We start from the raw sequence: 4,661 nt of genomic DNA, 5'->3' as shown, positions 1-4,661 counted from the left end.
TTTTCGTCATCAAAACTCGAGCAAAGTATGAACTATTATATATTTCTTGAAAGCCCTGGATGTCTACGTTCCAACGCAATTAAGAACGCACCATTTGGACTTCTGTAGCTCCAAAAAATCCATTTCGAGAGGGAAGTCAGAATCCAACAGCATCAGCAGTCCTTTTTCAACCTTTGAATCAGATTTTTGCTCAAGTCCCTCAATTTCAGCCAGAAAATACATGAAATCATAGAAAAACACACAAACTCATAGTAAAGTCCAGAAATGTGAATTTTGCTTAAAAACTAATAAAAATATACTAAAAAATAACTAAATCATACTAAAAACTATGAAAAAATAATGCCAAAAAATGTATAAATTATCCGCTCATCACAACACCAAACTTAAATTGTTACTTGTCCCCAAGCAACTGAAAACAAAATAGGATAAAAAGAAGTGAATCTACAATGAATCTCACAATATCAATAAAACTTAGTCCCAATTAGATGAGCGGGGCTAGTAGCTTTTTGCTTCTGAACAGTTTTGGCATCTCACTTTATCCTTTGAAATTCAGAATGATTGGCATCTATAGGAACTCAGAATTAAGATAGTTTGTTTTCCAGTATTACCACCGGATACATAAATGCCACAGAGACATAACTGGGTGAACCTTTTCAGATTGTGACTCAGCCTTGCTAGAGTCCCCAATTCTCAGGGACAGCTTGGTTTAGCCGCTTAGGCCAGGATTTTATTCCTTTGGGCCCTCCTATCCATTAATGCTCAAAGCCTTGGATCCTTTTTTTTACCCTTGCCTTTTGGTTTAAAGGGTTATTGGCTTTTTGCTCTTGCCTTTTGGTTTAAAGAGCTCTTGGATTTTTTTGCTTGCTTTTTCTTTTTATTTTTTTTTTCTTTTATTTTTGCCATTTTTTTGCAAGCCTTGTTTTTCACTGCTTTTTCTTGCTTCAAGAATCACTTTCATGATTTTTCAAATTATCAATAACATATTTCTTTGTTCATCATTCTTTCAAGAGCCAACAATTTTAACATTCATAAGCTTCACTATAAAAAAATATGCAATGTTCAAGCATTCATTCAGAAAATAAAAAGTATTGCCACCACATCAAAATAATTAAATTAATTTCAAGATAAAATTTGAAATTCAAGTACTTCTTGTTCTTTAGTAATTAGGCACATTTTTCATTTAAGAGAGGTGAAGGATTCATGGAATTATCCAGAGCTTTAAGACATAGACACTAGATCATGTAATGAAGACACAAACATAGATAAACATAAAGCATCAAATTCGAAAAATAGAAAAATAAAAATAAGGAAATTAAAGAACGGGTCCACCTTAGTGATGGCGGCTAGTTCTTCCTCTTGAAGATCCAATAGAGCGCCTAAGCTCCTCTATGTCTCTTCCTTGCCTTTGTTGCTCCTCCCTCATAACTCTTTGATCTTCTCTAATCTCATGGAGAATCATGGAGTGCTCTTGGTGCTCTACCCTTAGTTGGTCCATGTTGTAACTTAAGCCTTCTAGAGAGGTGTTGAGTTGCTCCCAATAGTTGTGTGGAGGAAAATGCATCCCTTGAGGCATCTCAGGGATTTCATGAGGAATTTTCTCATGCTCTTGTTGAGGTCCATAAATGGGCTCTCTTATTTGCTCCATCTTTTTCTTAGTGATGGACTTGTCCTCTTCAATAAGGATGTCTCCTTCTATGTCAATCCCAGCAAAATTGCATAGGTGACAAATGAGATGAGGAAAGGCTAACCTTGCCAAAGTGGAGGACTTGTCAGCCACCTTGTAGAGTTCTAGAGGTATGATCTCATGAACTTCCACTTTCTCCCTGATGAGCGGATAATTTATACGCTTTTTGGCATTATTTAGTAGGTTCTAGCTACTTTTTAGTATATTTTTATTAGTTTTTAGGAAAAATACATATTTCTAGACTTTACTATGAGTTTGTGTGTTTTTCTATAATTTCAGGTATTTTTTGGCTGAAATTGGGGCAGCTGAGCAAAAATCTGATTCAGGCTGAAAAAGGACTGCTGATGTTGTTGGATTCTGACCTCCTTGCACTTGGAATGGATTTTTTGGAGCTACAGGAGTCCAATTGGTGCGCTCTCAATTGGGTTGGAAAGTAGACATCCAGGGCTTTCCAGAAATATATAATAGTTCATACTTTGCGCGAAGATAGATGACGTAAACTGGCGTTTAACACCAGTTCCATGTTGCAGTCTGGCGTTCAGCGCCAGAAATAGGTTGCAAGTTGGAGTTCAACGCCAGAAACAGGTTACAACCTGGTGTTCGACTCCAGAAATAGCCCAGGCACGTGAGAGGCTTAAGTCTCAGCCCCAGCACACACCAAGTGGGCCCCAGAAGTAGATTTCTGCACTATTCATCTTAGTTTACTCATTTTTTGTAAACCTAGGCTACTAGTTTAGTATTTAAACAACTTTTAGAGACTTATTTTGTATCTCATGACATTTTAGATCTGAATTTTGTACTTTTTGATGGCATGAGTCTTTAAACTCCATTGTTGGGGGTGAGGAGCTCTGCAGCGTCTCGATGAATTAATGCAAAGATTTCTGTTTTCCATTCAAACAGGCTTGTTCCTATCTAAGATGTTCATTCGCGCTTCACTATGAAGAAGGTGATGATCCGTGATACTCGTCACCTTCTTCAATCCATGAACGTGTGCCTGACAACCACCTCCGTTCTACATTAGATTGAATGAGTATCTCTTAGATTTCTTAATCAGAATCTTCGTGGTATAAGTTAGAATCCATTGGCAGCTTCCTTGAGAATCCGGAAAGTCTAAACCTTGTCTATGGTATTCCGAGTAGGATTCTGGGATTGGATGACTGTGACGAGCTTAAAACTCGTGAGTGTTGGGCGTAGTGACAGACGCAAAAGGATCAATGGATCTTATTCCGACATGATCGAGAACCGACAGATGATTAGCCTTGTTGTGACAGAACATTTGGACCATTTTCACTGAGAGGATGGGAAGTAGCCATTGACAACGACGATGCCCTACATACAGCTTGCCATGGAAGGATCCTTGCATTTATGAAAGTGAGAAAGCATTATGTTGTAGGAATTCAGAGGACAAAGCATCTCCAAAACTCTAACATATTCTCCATTACTACATAATAAGTATTTATTTCATGCTCTTTTGCTTTTTACAATTAAAACTAAAAATTATTATTGATATTATATCCTGACTAAGAATAATAAGATAACCATAGCTTGCTTCAAGCCAACAATCTCCGTGGGATTTGACCCTTACTCACGTAAAGTATTACTTGGACGATCCAGTGCACTTGCTGGTTAGTTGTGCGGATTGCAAAAGTGTGATTGCAATTTCGTGCACCAAGTTTTTGGTGCCGTTGCCGGGTATTGTTTGACTTTGAACAACTGACGGTGAATCTTGTTGCTTAGATTAGGAAAAATTTGTTTTTTTTACTAGAATTGCATCTTTTATTACCCCTTCTAAAAAAAATTTTCAAAAATATTATTTTTCTCTAATTGAATTTTCATTTTTTTATGAGTTTAGTGTCATGTTCTAAGTTTGGTGTCAATTGCATGCTTTTCTTTGTCTCTCAATTTTTCGAAGTGCGTGTTCTTGTTTTTCCTTGATCTTTAAATTGTTCTTGTCAATTTTTCTTGTTTGATCTTTGGTTTGTCTTGTTTTGTGTCTTTTCTTGTTTTTCTTGTGCTTTTTCAAATTTTTAGTTTTCAAAAATTTTTTTTTATTTATTAAATACCTTTTTAAAACACGTTAAATTTATAGCTCAGTTGGCTAGAGCGTTGGCTTATGTTCTTGGCAATTGGGTATCTTCTTTTTAAAACTTTTTCAAAAATAATTTTTTTCTTTGATTGAATCTTGTGCCAAACTTTAAGTTTGGTGTTCTCTTGTTAATTTTCTTTAATTTTCAAAAATTTAATTTGGTTTTCAAAAAAAAAATTTAAGTTTGGTGTTCTTTCTTTTGTTCTTGCAAAAAATTTTAAGTTTCGTGTTCTTTCTTTTGTTCTTGTTGTTCTTGTGAATCTTCAAAGTGTTCTTGAGTCTTCTTTCTGTTTTGATCTTAAAATTTTTAAGTTTGGTGTTCCTTGGTGTTTTCCCTCCAAAATTTTCGAAAGCAAGGAACATTAGATCTAAAAATTTTAAGTCTTGTGTCTTTTGTGTGTTTTTCTCTTTCATCATAAAATTCAAAAATCAAAAAAATTATCTTCTCTAACTATTTTCTAGCAAATTTTTCGAAATTTTCTATAAAAATTCAGATTTCAATTTCAAAAAAATTTTCAAAATCTTATCCTTTTAAGATTTAAAAAAAATCACATCTTTCTCAAAAATATCCTAACCACTTTTTCTCTCCTCATTTTTTCAAAAATTTTTAAAATACTTTTTTAAATTTTTTTTATTTTTTATTTTAGTTTTTATTTTATTTTATTTTATTATTTCAAAATTTACTTTTTTCCAGTATTCCGGTCTTCCACAGGAAGAACCTACAGAGTTTCTGGCACAGTTTTTACAAATTGCTGACATAGTACATGATAAGGAAATAGATCAGGATGTCTACATATTATTATTATTTCCATTTGCTGTAAAAGACCAAGCTAAGAGGTGGTTAAATAACCAACCTACGGACAGCATAAAGACATAGAAACAGCTGTCAGA

Source organism: Arachis duranensis, chromosome 3, assembly GCF_000817695.3.
Source record: "Arachis duranensis cultivar V14167 chromosome 3, aradu.V14167.gnm2.J7QH, whole genome shotgun sequence".
Taxonomy (NCBI): domain Eukaryota; kingdom Viridiplantae; phylum Streptophyta; class Magnoliopsida; order Fabales; family Fabaceae; genus Arachis; species Arachis duranensis.
The sequence above is the reverse complement of the archived record's forward strand: the minus strand, read 5'-3'. Positions refer to the sequence as shown.